The sequence below is a fragment of the Lethenteron reissneri genome, chromosome 34 (assembly GCF_015708825.2).
Source record: "Lethenteron reissneri isolate LAM-NWPU_2019-01 chromosome 34, ASM1570882v1, whole genome shotgun sequence".
NCBI lineage: Eukaryota > Metazoa > Chordata > Hyperoartia > Petromyzontiformes > Petromyzontidae > Lethenteron > Lethenteron reissneri.
Genome location: NC_083812.1, coordinates 474,618 through 492,025, shown reverse-complemented (window position 1 = coordinate 492,025; position 17,408 = coordinate 474,618). Strand labels below are relative to the sequence as shown.

Below are 17,408 nucleotides of genomic sequence, written 5' to 3'. Positions count from 1 at the left end.
CATCAGTCCCCCAGTAATTAGTATCGATGCCCATTTGGTTATCAGTGCTTCTCTCTGTTTTCCAAACCCATAACAAAATTCCACACGTGCCGGTTTTTTTTGGTGAACGCAAACAAATCACTCGATAAGGAATTGGCGAAACATCCCACAGCAGTAACCCTTTTGGAAGGGAGATGCCTCGAGGCTTTCTTGAGGCATGTTCCATGCATAACTAAAATGAATAAATTAATAAAATACGTTGCCATTATTAACACAGCCTTAAAATGAATTGTACAATAGAATCTTCAAATTACGGAAACCCCGTGTATTATTAAATATGTTTAACGAATGATTAGCGTGCGCGCGCGTGTGTGTGTGGGTTATGGCGTCTATTTGAACCGGTTCTGGGCCTCCCCTAGGTCGACTCAGCCTCTAATGAGAATCTGGTGTAAACATCAGTACTGGAGAGACAAAGGCGGCCAGGCGTCGTACGAGCCACGCACTCAAGGTCCGTGCCGGCTTCCCAACAGTCTGTTAAAGTCGATACGGGGGACATTTGTGTTTGTTATGAAGAGTGGTGGCGGAGCTGGCTTAGCGCACTGCGCTCTGTTATTTTGCCACCTGGGTTCGACTCCCGGCCATAGCAAAAACATCAGTCAGCGAGTGACATCTGAACCCAGCCCTGAGCTTCTAAACCGAGCCCTTCGCGAACCCGCACGTAACCAGCGTGGTGAAGTCTGGCACAACAAGGCACGATCACAGACACGGCCTCCAGCCTTCCAACTTCCATGCAACAGCGGATTGAGGATAGGCTCTCAATTCTTATTAATTTATCGCGAGTGCAGTAGAGTACTTGATTTCATAAATGTTCCTCCACTGAAGATGCTGCTGGCCTCTGCGGCCCCGTGCTTCTGTGTGCGATGTCCCTCAGCGCACAGTGCTGCTGCGCTGCCACCTGACCAGGAGCTCTTGTCGATTCAATCGCGATTTCCCCTCGCGCCGGGATAGCGATCGGCCCGCGAGCGCGCGGGTCCTCAGCCCGGCCGTGCTGCTGCTCAGTGCCCAACCGCGAGCTGCGATGCCAAAGGCGTGATTTACTTCATTGTCCACTGTCGTCATCATCATCATCAGAAACAGCAAAGGGCAATCCACTGCTGGATGAAGGCATCCGCGAGCCGTCGCCAGGTCTGACGATCCCTCTGATCGGCGTGTCCACGTCCCAAGCCACTTTACTTCTCTCTCAAGAGTTTGAATCCCGACTCGAGCTGGCGTATGTTTCGATTATCATATTCCTATAATGATTAAACATTAGAACGTTGGTATGCGCGCTATACGTACAGTGTACCGTCTATCGCCCATGTACTATGTTTTACAGATGGATATCGTTTGCCTGTAGGAGGCAATGTTGCTACGTGAGTTATACCCAATTATTTTATTAGTTAATTTGTAAATAATTGCTCAGGTGTAGGAAACTTCGGATCATGACGCCGGCACACATCGCCTCCTTTTTTCGAATAACGCGAAGCGATGTGCACAGTCCCTTGCAGAAGCAGACGGCGCATATTTGTGGTGAATCCAACACGCAGCATCAACCAGAGCTGCCCAAGTCTCGACATCGAACACTCTGCAACAAGTCGCGAGCGCGCTACCCTCCTCAGTCATGTTCATTGTCATCATCCGTGATCACTGCACTGCTGGATGAAGGCTTCCCCAATCCTCATCACCATCTCTCACTTGATTGATTTCATCATCATCACTGTAGTGACAAGCATCAGCACTAAACATTGCTCAGATTTCCCTTCCTTGTAGAGTTTAACACAAATAATCCGTCTGCTCTAATTATATATTTTAGGAATGCCTTATTGATTTGAGTGGTTTAATTGGATAATTAAAAAATCAGATATGGGGGAGGGAGGGGGGGTCTCATCGTGTGCGTTGCGCATCAGAGAGAAAAAAATGGCGTTTGTCGGAATCACCTGCTCCTAATTAACGATGAAAAGCCGAAAGACCTTTCTCGTAGTAAAGGTCGGATACAGGCAATTTTCTGGCTAATGAGTTAAGAAACGTGATAAATGGAAAAGGCCTGGGATTGGCAAGGAAATTAGGCAGTTACAACGTAAATGTCTCGGGCTCCCTCACCCCAAATCACGGCGCTTCTAGTTGTTGCTCAGCCAGAGCGGATACAGCGAGCTCACAGCAGGCAACAAATCCGCTCTGCTAATCCACTGTTGGACGAGAGCCTCACCACGCCTGCCTGGGTCGTTGGGCTGGGGCGGCGATGGTGACCACCACACAGCACCGCGCGAGTTTGCGCCGGTTGGTGAAGTCGACGAAGCGGAGACGTGGGGGGGGGGGGGGGGGGTCGCTGATGGATGTTTGCTGCTTTACCCTCCTGGACCCACCACGTAGCCCCCAGCGACGCCACAATTGCTTTTAAGGTTATACGTTTAATGTATGTACATTGAATTTCTTTCACACCGTACGTAGCCAACCGTGCTCATCGGAGATGCGGGATAATAGCTAAACGTCTATGGAGCCCTCGTATATGGACTCGCCTAATCCTCATAAATAGGCGGTAGCGTAGAAGGTTCAGTACAACCGTTGCATGCGATTTGCACTGCCCAGTGCCATTTCACGACAGTCTACAGCACCCAATTATCGACCCCAAGTCGCCTGACGTCTCGCGAGATCTGCCGCATCCCGCGTGTTTTGGTCAGAGACGCCTTCTCGTGAGACGCCTTCAATACACGATAATGGGTATAAATGTATCTCTGTAAGTCCCTCGGTGTCTCTATTTGCCTGTATGAGTTACTATGTGGTCCACAGTTTGTAATCTCACTCCTCTGGCTTCTCTTTCATGTATTTTGATGAGTATGTATCTCTATGCGTGTCTATGTATCTCTATGCGTGTCTATGGTCCATGGTTTGGGTTGGCATGGCCACAATCGCACTGCTGTGGCTAGCGTCTGTCATCTTCAAAACTACGAAGGAGATGTGCGCATCGGCCTGTTGATCTTCTGATGATGTCGTTGGATCCATCAGTGTCTGCGAGGCGGAGGAACGTCAAGGCCAGGAGGTGCGATGCCCTTGAAGGATGTTGCACGATGATTTGACTCCTTGGCGGAGGAGCGCTGCTTGGGTAGCTGTGCCACATCGACTTAAAACGGGACCCCCGTGAATATTTTCCTGGCTAATTGTGCAATGGCAACGATGTATATTGCCTCCCCTCCCCCGAACCCCCCCACCCCTCCGCCACGATGTACCGCGTGCTGACGAGGAGTAGTGGGCTCCAGATGTCTTCTCGTCTGATGCAAGTCGCCACTTTTCACTCTCCGTGTGTGCCTGGATCGTCATGAGTGTAATTGCCGTGTCGCGGTGTCATGAATGCTCTTGGAGGCCTGCATGCAAAAAAGCGTTGTAATTATTGGATACGCAGTGATGACGATGCTGCTGCTGATTGTGTTGATGCCGTCGCTAATGACCATTGTGTTGATGCTACTGCTGATGATGGTATGATGATACTGCTAGCAATGATACTACTGCTTTTATTACTCATACTACTTCTCCTGCTAATACAACGTGAGCTGTGAATCGTAGACAGCGTCGATTGCGGTCGGTTGAGGCTGGTACCCACTGCTCGATGAGATAGGACGGCGCGAATTGATGTTGGCATAGTTGATAAACATTCCTATTCCAACGGTGAGAATCTGAATCGTTGTTGTATTGCCATATGATGAACGATGTTCTGTGACTCGGGTGTGTAGGGAGAGTGCATTGCCGAGTGTGTGGGTAAATGATGAAACATCAAGGCAACTCAGAAGCTGTTCTAAAATGTCCTCTTCCACTGGCCAATTTCTACCATGGAGTGATCACATTGCCTGTGAGAGTTTACGAATCGATTCTTCGTCTCAAGAAAGCACGCCGGCATGATTGTAATGAAGTTCTTCACTCCGCGAGTCGGCATGGATTTCCAATGCCAGGGTGGGCAGAACTGGTTCAGGTATCAATCACCGCTCATGTTCGCCGTGGCTGCGAATCAAACTCAGGTGGCTGTGTGCAGGTCACCGCGCCACCGCTGTTTCCTTGAGTTTCTAGAACATTCACGGAGTGGTCCTGATGTTCACCCAGCAGGGCAAAGTAAAGTTCACATTGAGCCAATACCCACCCCCCCCCCCCCTCTCTCGTGGCCCACAGGCCACCACCCTCTCTCTCTCTCTCTCTTGGCTGCTGAGCAATTTGGCCACGATGGCCGGAGCTCTCACCGGGGTCTTGGACTCTTGGCCTGGCCCTGGGCTTTGAATTGTGTTGCTGTGTGGCCCCCTGAGGAACCGATCTTTGCTCCACTGGTGAGTCCGGGCTAATGGGCAATTGAGGCGCGTCACTCACGGGCATGGCCGCTGAGGGCTCGGCTCTGGCTGTGGCCACGGCGGCGGCGGCGGCGGCACCAGACGACGCCGCGCTCGGACTTGGCAGCTGCAGCGTCGCTCGTGGTGAACGGATCATCGTCTTTTCTCGGAGCCCCCGGGAGCTGTTGGAAGAGATCGCAACAGGCCCGTTCATGCAAAGATATGCAATGAAATTAATAGGTAATGTTTGAGATTACTGCTGTAGCAGAACGCACCGCTTAGAATGGATGAGAGCTGATGACTGTGATGACTGAGTGACATCCAAGGAATGGAAGGCCTCAAAGGGCACGTTCATCGAGGAGATGGATCGATGAAATCAACTCTTATGCAGGTGCTTGCTTGTTTAATATCACAGAATCGGGAAAGATGGCAATCGCTTGGGGATAATTTCATCCGACAGTGGGTTTATCAAGGCTGCTACTGTGAATAAGAGTGTTATTGCAACACGTGTCAGTAACATGAATAGGAACACACATTGACAAGTAAAAGCCATTTTAAATGAAACATAGTCAGTCTTTTGTATTCGTTACTCCCACCTCTTCGGTGTAGCTATTATCATTTATCTTCTGAACCTCTGCTCCCTCCTTTTCAATTCAATGCAATTTTATGTTTATTTGTTAAACGGAAATTCCCGTTTATCCGGTAAGCCAGCCAGTTTCTGCGCGAACGGCCACGACCAGTTACGAGTTGGGGTGGAGAGGATCTCGGCCAGCGGGCAGCCAGGGCAGTGGGCACGTGGCTCATGTCGAACGCCCGCGCCGTGACGCGCTGTGACGCGTCGTGACGCGCTGTGACGCGCCGTGACGCGCTGTGACGCGCCGTGACGCGTCGTGACGCGCCGTGACGCGTCGTGACGCGCCGTGACGCACAGTGACGCGCGTCGTGGAATCCATGCCCCGGCCCCTCTTCAAAAGATTAAAAATGTAAAAAAAACAGAAAAGGCGAGGCACCTGTGGGTCGCCGAGTGATTTTTTTACGAAGCTTTTAAAAGTGATAATTATAGCGATGGGCAGCATTGAGTGGGAAGGCGCGTGGAGGCAAGAGGGGCAGATTGGGAGGGGGGTGGCTGGCTGCGTGTGCGCGCGGTGCGTGGAAGGTTCTTGCGAGAGGCAGCCAGGGCACGTGGCGTGCGCGCGCGCTGGTAATTACTTCTCTATGTCGTGTTGCGTGGCCAGTTGAGATGCTCGTTTTTAATCTCTGTTAATGGGGCAGGCATGCAGAGTGCCTCGCCTGTGAGTGCTGCCCTGCTGCGTTAATGAATCGGGAGGCTGCCCTCCCTGCCGCAAGCAACGATGGCGTGCAGATGTCCGTCCGTCCGTCCCGGCGTGCGCGTGTGCGCGTGTGCGTGCGTGTGTGTTTCTCCGGCACTGGTTCTCGTGAACGCGTGCTCCCTCCCGATAACTATTTATACCACTGGATAAGGATTACGTGCTGCTGCTACACTGGAGGGGGAGGGGGGACAGCGTTAGCACCAGACAGACCGGGGTACCCTCCCACACACGCGTTTTCAATGTAGTCTCAAAATTAACGTGCCTCACGGATAAAGTCGTGCACACAAAACTGATGACTCCTCTCCTACTACTCTCTTACTACTCTCTTACTACTCTCTGACTAAAAAGCAAGGTAGTGCGGGTATTCGGAAGGTGAACTAATATTCTCAAATATATATTGATACCAAGAGCGAAGAACATTCGTTCGTCACCATCATCACCAGCCATCATCAGGCCACTGCTGGATGAAGGCCATCCCAAGCCATTGGCACCTTTCACAGTCTTGCGATGCAACGAATATTCTGGGGGGATTTACATTCTTTGATATCGGCACCATCAGCAAACACGCGCGCCCCACCACCCGCTTTCACCGCTCCTCTACAACTGCACAGGGTGGTGGGGGGCAGGCGTATGTGGGGGAGGGGGGGGCAGTGGGGAGTGGACTAGCGCCTTCACGCGTACAGCCCTGGTGGTGGTGGGGGCCGCGTGTTTTGAGCGGAGTGTTCGCCCTGGGACCTCCTTGGGCGTTCCGCGTTTCTCGCCGGCAAATGCGCAGTGACAGCCCCCGAGGCGCCGGGTCCACGGCGTCACGCCGCGCCATCACCGCAACCCGCGCCGGGGCGAAGGGGCGACACGGGGGAGGCGAGGCGCGGCATTGCGGGAGGGCGGCCCTGCCGTGTCGGCTAAAATTGGGCGCGATCGCGCTGAAAGGTCGCACAACGGCGAGGTCGTAGGGCCAGGTCACGTTGTCCCCTGTGGCCTCGCCGCGCATTAATTGCTGCGGTGTTTTAATTGTCGACTTTGTAATCGTTGTGCACGAGAGCAAGGCCGTCGCCGCGTCGTGTGGTCTGCACAGGGACGTGAGTGCGCGCGTGTTTAATGCAAAACAATGCTAAATATACCCTGGCTGAATTTCGATTTAAAGCTTTCGTGACTGCAAGAATTCATCATTTAGACTCTGTCTTATTGACAGACATGTTCTTCACCTGAGGACGGCTGCATGCGTTGTGGCCGAAACGTCGTGAGAATTATTTTATTATGTTTTATTTTTATTATTTTATTACTTCCCTTCTACGTGACTTTACCGAAAGAACCAAGAAGATACCCTGGCTGGTAACGCAATATACACACACTCGAAATTAGCACATTGCCTGATTATTCATCCGGAAAAAAGAAATAGGATGACCCGTGTGTGACCAGGTGATTGCGTGTCAATGTCTTGCCCATAATTGGATTATTGCATGCAGCGACGGAGCTTGATTGGCTGGCATTGTCCCAGGTGCAAGGAACTCCGATTATCACGATTGCCTACGTATGGTGCGAAAGAAGCTCAACATAAATGTAACGGAACCCCCATGTCCAATTCCTTCCCTCGGTCTGGCCCGGTGCCTGGGCCACCTGTGCCCGTGAGTTACCAGTGTCGTAGCACCACCCGTGCTCGCTGTAGCTACTCCACTGGTAGCTACTCCATTCATAGCTACTCCACTGATCGCAATCGTTGCTGAGTTCCTCGCTGAGGCCAAACTACTTTCTCTGACGAGACAGTCGGTGTGGCCAATTCATGGGTCACTCTTGGCTGTCATAGGCCCAACATTTGCAAAGCAGCGCGTTTACTGAAAGCTCTGCCTATTATGTTGATGATTTAAATTTGAGCGGATATTTCATGTTCTCTTGAATATGGGAGCGACCTTCAGATATGTATAACACGTTGAGCTCCTTGGGGTCCTAAGCTTCACTCATGCCTCGCGCCACGGTTGCTTTCAGACGATAGGAAGTCTGAATCCACAACAGAAGTGCTGTGTTCAGCGGGCTCTGGGAAACGGTCCAACGCGACGCTTCCACTGTTTATTCCTCTCGCGATCGAATCTCCCCACGAACCCCAACTCTGAGACGACTCTTCGCCCGCTCCCCCCCCTCCGCCGCCGCCCTCCTCCACCCTTGCCAAATGAAAAAACTAGTGGAAGGTGCTCTGGGAAAACGGCATGTCAAGGCATTCGCGGAGCGTTAGTGTCAATTTTTGCAAAACCAGTTTGAAAAGCCATCAAGCGGAGGCTTCCCAGAGGGCCGTGCAACAGACGGCAACACAATGTCTGTTAACCCGCTCCCTCCTCATAATCAACACAATGTCTGTTAACCCGTTCCCTCCTCATAATCACAGTCTGAGAATCAGTCTGAGAATCACAGCCTGAGAATCACAGCCTGAGAATCACAGTCTGAGAATCACAGTCTGAGAATCACAGTCTGAGAATCACAGCCTGAGAATCACAGTCTGAGAATTACAGTCTGAGAATCACAGTCTGAGAATCACAGCCTGAGAATCACAGCCTGAGAATCACAGTCTGAGAATCACAGTCTGAGAATCACAGTCTGAGAATCACAGCCTGAGAATCACAGCCTGAGAATCACAGTCTGAGAATCACAGTCTGAGAATCACAGTCTGAGAATCACAGCCTGAGAATCACAGTCTGAGAATCACAGTCTGAGAATCACAGTCTGAGAATCACAGCCTGAGAATCACAGTTTGAGAATCACAGCCTGAGAATCACAGTCTGAGAATCACAGCCTGAGAATCACAGTCTGAGAATCACAGTATGAGGATCAAAGTCTGAGAATCACGGGAAGAGGAGCAGGAAGATGAGGAGGAGTCTGCTGAGCGCAACACGTGGGTCCAACCGCGTGGGATTTGCGGTTGTGTTTTATCGTCTCTGGTCCATTTCCGAGTTGTCCGACGTGTTGTTCAGCACGATATCCGACGTTTCGCTCCATGATCTGGGACCTTCTTCAGAAACACAACTTGAGCAGCTCACTTTCTCCCTGGATTACACAGCGGTTGCCAGATCTGCGGGTGTCGCCGATTGTTGACTCGGCTTGATTGAGGTCAGCTCTGTAACACGCGAGCGCTGATGTTGTCTTTGCATGGTCTGGGAAGAAACTGGAGGACCCAGAAAAAGATCGTCACTCGTGCACGCGAGGGGTGCCTGGAATGAGGCAGAGAAAGTTCATCACTCGTGCATGCGAGGGTGCTATCCATCTCATCAATCTCGGCAAACACGTTTTTTTTCCAATAAAAAAGGACAAAGTGAGCTGCACAAATCAGTTCCTGCAGAAGCTCCCAGCACGTGGAGTGAAACGTCGGACATCATGCCGAACAAAACTCGTCGGAGAGTGAGGGGGGCGTGGGGGGGGGGCGCTTCCCTCGTTGTGGAGCTGAGCGTCGCGGGCGTGTCCCGCACGGCGCGCAGACGGGTCCATGAGGACCGAGTCATCTCCTCTTAGTTGGCCGTGTGAGTTTTGCGAACGGGATTTAATTTGTATCCAATTACGAAAATAGTCTTAAATGTTTGAGGTCGGTAGGAATTAATGGACAGCTGACGTTTGATAAATCGGTTGTTGTTGATGTTTTATGGGGTTTGTGTTGTGCATTTTTACGACGTGGTTAATATCGTGGGCGATCGGCTCGGGCAGTGTATATAGAACACGTGGTCATAAAAGCGTGCTTATGGGGGATGGTGTGCGAAATGTTTAAGCTGAATTATAGTTATTATTTTGTCAACACTGGGCCTTCTGGGACAACTTTACGTCACGTTTGAGAAATGGTCTCTCCATGAAAACCTCTTAAAATTATGATTCTCTCCGTCCGTTCAGCCAAAACGCTCAATTAAATATGACTTTTTATATATCTCCGAAATTGCGCAAAATCGTAAAGATCTGGATTGCAAAAATTCAGCCGTCACGGTGTGTGGGGGGGGGGCAGGAATGGGCACCGCCACCTCGTCCAAACGCCTCTGCAGCACGCGGCCTGCCTGTGGCCGGGACTGTCTCGACACTTGGGGGCGCACGGGGGCGGGGGGAGCGGGGATGGAGGGGTGAAGATGACCCTCCTGCCTCTACCGTGTGGGGTTTCCACAGATGGCTGCGGCAGGCCATGATCACAGCAGGTCACATGTAGCTGCATCCGAGTGTCCGTACTCACTCCCGCCTACCCGCCCTCCCAGCCGCCCCTCCGCGCGTTGCCTTCCGCTACAAACAAATAGAGACGTTCTGGGCGCGTTCCCTTCTCTGCTCTGTTGGACCACGTGGGCACCTCGCAGGAACAAACACCGTGACCCCGGGCACTGGACCGTGTAGCTTTCTGTTTGCGGTATATTTAGTTATTATTTTCCCTATATATTTATTTTTTATTTCCCACCAAATTATTGTCCCAGTGCCCCCGGTGGAGACATTTCAATTCAAATACTCTTCGCAGGTCGCATTACTCATTCCCGAGTATTCGAGACCTCGATTCGATGGGGAAAAAACCGACTTCACTCTAAACGACATTAGTTTTCGCTCTTAAAGAGTCGATGTCTGTCAATCTTCTTCTCCATCTGTCCCTTTTTCCTTACACTTTAACAAACATCAACAGTTACTGTACGATTTTCCCATTACATATTGCTATGTTTCCAAAATATTGAACCTTTTCTTTTTCAATTACGGTGTAGAGTTTACACTTTTTCACCAGGCTCTTCGATTCCTCTCCACGGGATCTTCTGCAGTACCATAGTTCAAAGGCTGTGTTCTTTCTCTATCCGCTGCATTGTTTCACATTTGGGAAGTGAACATCACGTAGCTACTTCTGAGGTCCCTTCGATTGCCTTTTGTCCAATCTTGGTCAAGGTGGAATATTCTCACATGGCCTGCAATCAACCCGAAGTTGTTTTAGCAGCCTGTCACCTCGATGTCGGCAGCGATTTCAGGGTGAACCTTGGGGAGGGAGTTGGTGGTGCAGTTGTGAGCTCTCGTAGGTTATTGGGGCAGCAGTCCTTTGTGAGTCTTTGTGGAAGCGGCGTCGCATCAGCTGTGGCACGCCGGGCTGTAGACCCTGGGGGGAAGGCTCCGCGCGGCGAGTGGAAGTCGCGAGGAAGGATGCCCGGTCAGATGCGAGGCGGCCTCCCACAGATCGACTAGTGGTATCAAGTCACCGATGTCGTTTCCACTGTGGTTGGTGATCCTTCCTGTCTCTCAGTGCCAGGATTCTGCATCGGCAGGGGATTTGAGAACGCATGTGAATGCGTGCTCGTATGCACACACACACAGACGTACAAAAATAAAGATACAGATCTCTCCCAATATCCTTTTAACAGACTGCTCGGGCAAGTGCTATAAGCGAGCACCCATGAAGGTCAACGCGGCACACGAGGGGGTGGAATGGTCAGAACCACGCCCGACCGTCTTTGTCTCCCCAGTGCTGATGTTTACACACGGGTACGCGGTTAAAGCTAAAACATATTTTTCTGCGCTCTCGCTTTGCAGTGAAAACTTTCAATGGGAATGCGGATGCCAGTCAACATTGCGGACATTCAGCACACCACGTGGCACCATACACAGCGCCGACAAAGTAAAGAGCCAAATCATCTTTATTATTATGATGATGTGTCCCCCACCGAGACACCCTAATCACCCCCCCGACCAACCAACCATTTACAAAAATGTAAATTACCTTATCTTTAAATGAAATTCACGTAAGCATAATGGATAGAGCCCGTGGATACGCGTGAAAGGGACGCTGCTGACGCCATGTTTTGAACCATCGAGCAGCAGCCACCGCCACAGCCGACGACTGAAAATGGTTTGTCAATAAGAGCAGAATTACGCGCTGAAGGTCAAATGCGGCTCGGGGCAGAGGGGACGCGATGGTAATTGGCAGCGCTGCTGATGAGCAGGAGGAGGCGGCGGCTGCGTTACGTTCCTGGCGCGAGTGTGGAGTGGTGGGTGAGTTTTCTTGCGCGTGCGTGCGTGTGTTTGTGTGTGTCGGCCTGAATAGGTGCCCGCTAACAGCACTTGCCCGAGCAGCCTGTTAAAGCCTATACGGGGGATCTTTGCGTTTGTGTGCAAGCGCGTGTGTGTGCGCGCGTCGACTCAGCCTTAAATAAGTTACCTGACGCCGGCGTGTAAGCATCGGCACTCGGGAGATAAAGGCGGTCGGGCGTGGTCCTGGACGGCGACCCCCTCGAGTGTGTCGTTCGGGCCTTATTCGTAGATGCTCGCTAACAGCACTTGCCCCAGCAGTCTGTTAAGACTATACGGGAGATCTTTGCTTTGTGAGTGTGCGTGGGTGTCTGCTGCTGATTTGAGTCCAATGTTCTGCACGTGCTTGTCTACATATGTGTGAGTGCTATGTGTACAGTAAAACAACAATGAATTGCTGAGCGGCGGTGCAGTTGTTTGGTTGGGGCTTTGCACTGCGCTAAGAACCCAACGACCTGAGTTCGATTCTCGGCCGCGGCTAACATCAGTGGCGAGTGAAATCCGAACCGCTCCTGTGCCTCCTCCCATCCCCCCTAGGTCGACTCCGCATTAAATGAGTATCGGGTGCGGCGTGTGGACATGAGCCCCGGTGTGGAGGTGGCGGGAGAGATGGCGGCGCGGGTGGGTGCGCCCATTGAAAGCCTTAATAGGTGTTCGCAAACATCCATAACATATAAAAATCCCGATGGCTATACGGGGTTGGGGGCGACGGGATTTGGATCGTTGTTTGTACGTTTGAGTGCCCTGTTAATGTTACAGCGACCGTGTGGGAGAGGCCATCATAATTCCATCTGCACACGTGGGGCGATTGCATTTGTCCAGGTGCCAGTGAGCAATGCGTAACTGTCAGCCTCGTGACCTTGTGTTTATTAAAAGCTTTGACCTAAGGAGCACGAAGGAGCCATCCTTCATGATGTGCGCGGAGCAAAAGGGCAACATCTCTCCCTCACGAGTGAGACGCCATTCCCTTCTCCCCCTGTCGCAGCGAGACGACCCCGCCGAGCCTGGGTGTCAGATCGCCTCCAGCTGTGAAGCTCGGACGAAACAACAATAGTTTTCTTTCGTTTTATTTCGATTTAAAGCTTTCGTGACTGCATGGATTCATCTTCTTGGTTATTTCGGTAAAGTCACGTAGAAGGGAAGTAATATAATAATAAAAAATAAAACATAGTAAAATAATTCTCACGACGTTTCGGCTACAACGCAAGCAGCCGTCCTCAGGTGAAGACCAGGTCTCCCCGACAGACCTGGTCTTCACCTGAGGACGGCTGCTTGCGTTGTGGCCGAAACGTCGTGAGAATTATTTTATTTAGTTTTCTTTCGGTTATGAAATAGACGCAAGGCGTTTTGTTGTTGTTATCAGAGGCGAGATTTCATTGGAGAAACGTTTTGAGTCCAAGGTGGGAGGAATATGATTATGGTCCTAAAACGACGAGCGTCCTATGACGTGTGATTGTGGGGTGACACCATCGCCCCCCACACCACCCACAACCTCTCTCACCTCAGGACCGCACCCCCCACTATCTCACGCATTGGATGCATCACGCACCCCGTCCCTTATCAAGACACCGACGAGCAAGCGTCATTGTCGTCGTCAGCAGCAGAAGAAGCAAAAGCAGCGTCACCAGTCATCGTCATTATCATCATTGTCAAGCAATAGCCACCACCATTATAATCACCACCACCACCTGTGATGACATGTGGACAGATTGGCGGTGGCATTGGTTAATCCACTGCACTTTGATGAACTTTGTGGCATGACCTGCCCCCTTCAACCGACCCGCAAATTAACCAGCGTGGTGAAGTATGGTCAGCCAACCCTTATGGGGCTACACGGTGTGGGGAGGCCTTTATTTAGAGATGGGTTCAAAACGAGCTGCACTGTATAATGAGGGATAGGGAGCTGTTAGGTTCTCTTGCCTAAGCGAGACTATTTTTCCAAAAAAAAAAATAGTCCAATGTGTGTCCCCTGCAATGTATGGCCCAGGGGTTGATTGCCTTCACCCGGAGTGCAGGGTCAGTTCGAGGCTCCCCGTGGCTTTAACTCTCGTGCCTTGTCTGGTACTCAATCGCTGCTATAAAGTAACTATTCAGAAGCCCATTGAAACACTGGTCATCCCGCTCCTCCGATTAGCACGCTTGGCGACGTACGGTGCAAATGAAGTTCAACAAACATATCAGAACAATTATTCAATTGAATTCTCATTAGGCTCCATGATGTTAAGTGCAGTCTGAAACCTGTATTAACCGAATCTCTCTGGCCGATATATATATTTACGTACGTGCAATGAAGAAGGGTCATTGTTCAAAACGTCGCCGAGTATATGTTTATTTGGGGTTTTGTAGGGTCACGGTTTTGTTGAGTTGTTTTATTGGCTGTGTTTGTGCACGACTAGAAATGCAGCAGCAGCATCACCAACTAATTTGTTTAATTACAAATATACAATCTTCATCATCATGAATAAAGCAATTTGCCTCCCACGGAGTGTGATGCTAAGATGAGCTCACTACTCTCTGGCTGTAAGTACATCCACAGTGTCTGTATGTATATCCACAGTGTCTATATGTATAGCCACAGTGTCTGTATGTATATCCACAGTGTCTATGTATATCCACAGTGTCTATGTATATCCACAGTGTCTGTATGTATATCCACAGTGACTGTATGTATAGCCACAGTGTCTGTATGTATATCCACAGTGTCTATGTATATCCACAGTGTCTGTATGTATATCCACAGTGTCTATGTATATCCACAGTGTCTGTATGTATATCCACAGTGTCTGTATGTATAGCCACAGTGTCTGTATGTATATCCACAGTGTCTGTATGTATATCCACAGTGTCTGTATGTATATCCACAGTGTCTGTATGTATATCCACAGTGTCTGTATGTATATCCACAGTGTCTGTATGTATATCCACAGTGTCTGTATGTACACCCACAGTGTCTGTTTGTACATCCACAGTGTCTGTATGTATATCCACAGTGTCTGTATGTATATCCACAGTGTCTGTATGTATAGCCACAGTATCTGTATGTATATCCACAGTGTCTGTATGTATAGCCACAGTGTCTGTATGTATATCCACAGTGTCTGTATGTATAGCCACAGTGTCTGTATGTATATCCACAGTGTATGTATGCATATCCACAGTGTCTGTATGTATATCCACAGTGTCTGTATGTATATCCACAGTGTCTGTATGTATATCCACAGTGTCTGTATGTATATCCACAGTGTCTGTATGCATATCCACAGTGTCTGTATGTATATCCACAGTGTCTGTATGTACACCCACAGTGTCTGTATGTATATCCACAGTGTCTGTATGTATATCCACAGTGTCTGTATGTACACCCACAGTGTCTGTATGTACACCCACAGTGTCTGTATGTATATCCACAGTGTCTGTATGTATATCCACAGTGTCTGTATGTACTATCCACAGTGTCTGTATGTATATCCACAGTGTCTGTATGTATATCCACAGTGTCTGTATGTATATCCACAGTGTCTGTATGTATATCCACAGTGTCTGTATGTACTATCCACAGTGTCTGTATGTATATCCACAGTGTCTGTATGTATATCCACAGTGTCTGTATGTATATCCACAGTGTCTGTATGTATATCCACAGTGTCTGTATGTATATCCACAGTGTCTGTATGTATATCCACAGTGTCTGTATGTATATCCACAGTGTCTGTATGTATATCCACAGTGTCTGTATGTATATCCACAGTGTCTGTATGTATACCCACAGTGTCTGTATGTATACCCACAGTGTCTGTATGTATATCCACAGTGTCTGTATGTATATCCACAGTGTCTGTATGTATATCCACAGTGTCTGTATGTATATCCACAGTATCTGTATGTACACCCACAGTGTCTGTATGTATATCCACAGTGTCTGTATGTATATCCACAGTGTCTGTATGTATATCCACAGTGTCTGTATGTATAGCCACAGTGTCTGTATGTATAGCCACAGTGTCTGTACGTATATCCACAGTGTCTGTATGTATAGCCACAGTGTCTGTATGTATATCCACAGTGTCTGTATGTATATCCACAGTGTCTGTATGTATAGCCACAGTGTCTGTATGTATATCCACAGTGTCTGTATGTATAGCCACAGTGTCTGTATGTATATCCACAGTGTCTGTACTGTATATCCACAGTGTCTGTATGTATAGCCACAGTGTCTGTATGTATATCCACAGTGTCTGTATGTATATCCACAGTGTCTGTATGTATAGCCACAGTGTCTGTATGTATATCCACAGTGTCTGTATGTATAGCCACAGTGTCTGTATGTATAGCCACAGTGTCTGTACGTATATCCACAGTGTCTGTATGTATAGCCACAGTGTCTGTATGTATATCCACAGTGTCTGTATGTATATCCACAGTGTCTGTATGTATAGCCACAGTGTCTGTACGTATATCCACAGTGTCTGTATGTATAGCCACAGTGTCTGTATGTATATCCACAGTGTATGTATGCATATCCACAGTGTCTGTATGTATATCCACAGTGTCTGTATGTATATCCACAGTGTCTGTATGTATATCCACAGTGTCTGTATGTATATCCACAGTGTCTGTATGCATATCCACTGTGTCTGTATGTATATCCACAGTGTCTGTATGTATATTCACAGTGTCTGTATGTACACCGACAGTGTCTGTATGTATATCCACAGTGTCTGTATGTATATCCACAGTGTCTGTATGTATAGCCACAGTGTCTGTATATATATCCACAGTGTCTGTATGTATATCCACAGTGTCTGTATGTATAGCCACAGTGTCTGTATGTATATCCACAGTGTCTGTATGTACACCCACAGTGTCTGTATGTATATCCACAGTGTCTGGCTGGGTAGCACACTGATTATGGTGCTTGGCTTGCAATCTGAAACTTAAGTTCAATCCCTGAGTGAGTGTTGACTCAGCCCTTCATCCCTCTGGGGTCAATAAAATAGATACCACTTTGTCAACATTGGATGTCCTATGGACTGACCCTGCCACATGAGTTTGGAACTTCCAACGCTGGTTCAGGGCTTTAACAAGAGCCATCGGCAACGATTTAACCCATTGCCCGGGTTCTTTGGGTTAACATGTGTTTTTTCTCCACGAGTCTATTGTTGCTTTTATCTTCCACTTATTTTCCAATTGTGCTATCGGCCAAGTGCCACAAGGCACGGACGTTTCCATCCGGGGCTCTGACAATGAGCGGAATATTATTCCGTTGTGTCGGAGAACGGTCAGGTGAGATAACGTCACGGAAACGCTCCCGAGGTTGTATTACCGTGTAGCATAGTCACAGGTGGATTAAACTCGGATTCGAACCCAGGGCCTCAGCGGTGTCGGCTGCAGTGTCGGAGATGGACATTCTACTCCTGGTCATCATCAATGCACATTGACACCAAAAGACAAATATAGCCTCAGCAGGCTGTTGAGGCAAGGATCGTTAGCGAGCACCGATGAAGGCCAGCACGGCACACGAGGGGGGGGGGGGAGTGGCCAGCACCATGTCCGTCCACATTTGTCTCCACAGTGGCGATGTTTACACACCGTACCAGGTACTCATTTGAGGCTGAGTCGACCTAGGTGAGGCCCAGGACCGGTTCAGATAATCGTCAGTGGTGTTGGCCGTGAGCGAGAATTGAACTCGGTTCTACGGGTTCGTAGAGCAGCGCGTTTACCGCTACACGACCGCTCCCCATCATTG

The 17,408-nt window shown here is 49.5% G+C and overlaps 1 protein-coding gene across 7 annotated transcripts in view; it reads left to right on the top strand.

The window, feature by feature from the left end:
- The window catches only part of LOC133350503 (bifunctional heparan sulfate N-deacetylase/N-sulfotransferase 2-like), a 168,883-nt gene that overhangs the window by 19,349 nt on the left and 132,126 nt on the right, over nucleotides 1–17,408 (top strand). The window contains exon 1 of one of the 7 annotated variants that reach the window (XM_061564847.1): nucleotides 12,217–12,312. The exons of the other annotated variants lie outside the window; for them this stretch is intronic. The gene's annotated coding sequence lies outside the window, so the exon portion shown is untranslated. Of the gene's footprint in view, nucleotides 1–12,216; nucleotides 12,313–17,408 lie in introns of those variants that run through there. 7 annotated transcript variants of the gene reach the window in all.